Below are 1,339 nucleotides of genomic sequence, written 5' to 3' on the forward strand. Positions count from 1 at the left end.
TTGTTTTTTTTGGTTTTTTTTTTAATTTGTACATGGATTCTCACCTTTTATGGATTAAAAAGCACTGATTCAAATCCAGTTTGTAGCACTTTTGTTGGGAATTAAGGGTGCACCACCCATGATGGGAAACAAGCCCAGGCTGATCCTCCTAAAGTGTCAGTTTTGGGTCATTTTTACACAAATCTGCAGCTGTTGAGGTTGGGAGAGACCCTTTGGATCCAGGATAGGCTGCTCCAAGGAAAACCAAGCATCCAAATTAAATTTGGTGAGCCGTGGTCTCCATCTCCAGGGGGATGTAATGGGAGACGGTGGCTTTGTCACTTCATGGAAGTCACACGGGAAGGGAAGGGAAGGGTGAGGCTCAGCTTGGATCCCCTGAGGGCTTTTCCCCTGGGAAAAAAAAAAGGAATTGGTCAAGAAAGTAATTTTTGCTTCACACACAGCAGGTTTTAAACTGCTTTTTTTGTTCCATAACGGGTTTCTGATCCCTTTTTTTTTGGAAAAGTTCCTCAATGGGAATTTTAGGCTGGAAAGCAGCAAATCCTTGGCCATGGGACTCCCTATTTTCCCTTGGGACGAGGAAACCACCTCCCCACCATCCTGGGAGGATGACCAAATCCATGGGTTTGGGGCTGGATTATGGGAACACACAATCCCACAGGAGAAAAGTGGGTTTAAACCCCTGTAAATGGGAAAAAAAAAAAAACAAGCCCAGGACTTTCAAAATAAGATTTATTTATGGAAGGTGGTGGGAGCGTTTTTTTATCCCGTCTACCAAGTCAGGGTTAAAACAGCATCCAGCTTTTTTTGGGGGGCATAATTTTGGAATTTAAGGAGTTTCCTCTTCCACCAGCCCTCCTGTGCCAGGTTTTGGAAACCACCCACAGTGAAATCATTCTGCTGCAGAAGATCTTTTTCCCACCCACGTTCAGTGGATGTGGGAAACTCGTGACTCCAGAGCTGGGATCGCCTCCCCCTCTGGTGATGTGTGCTCAGATGGGATCTGTGCTCCATCAGCAAGAGCCTGGTACTCCTTTCCTGAAATCCACGGAGCTGGATCTTTCCGTGCTCATCTTCTCCACCTTGACCAAGAGGCAGAGAGGTCCTGTAAGATAAAACATGGTCAAAACCACAAAAAAATGGGGCCAAAATAACATTTACCAAGAAATTGAAGTCTCTCCATGCAGAGAGGAGCTCCAGGAGAATCAGCAAACATGGAATTTTGGATATTCTGGACTAGGATCAGCTCATGCAGCTCTTATGACCAGAGAGGAGATGGAAAAAAGGAATTGGGGGATTTTTAAAATCACTGTTGATTTCCAAGCCCTTTGGGTCAGGA

Source organism: Parus major, chromosome 2 (genome assembly GCF_001522545.3).
Source record: "Parus major isolate Abel chromosome 2, Parus_major1.1, whole genome shotgun sequence".
NCBI classification, from domain to species: Eukaryota; Metazoa; Chordata; class Aves; order Passeriformes; family Paridae; genus Parus; species Parus major.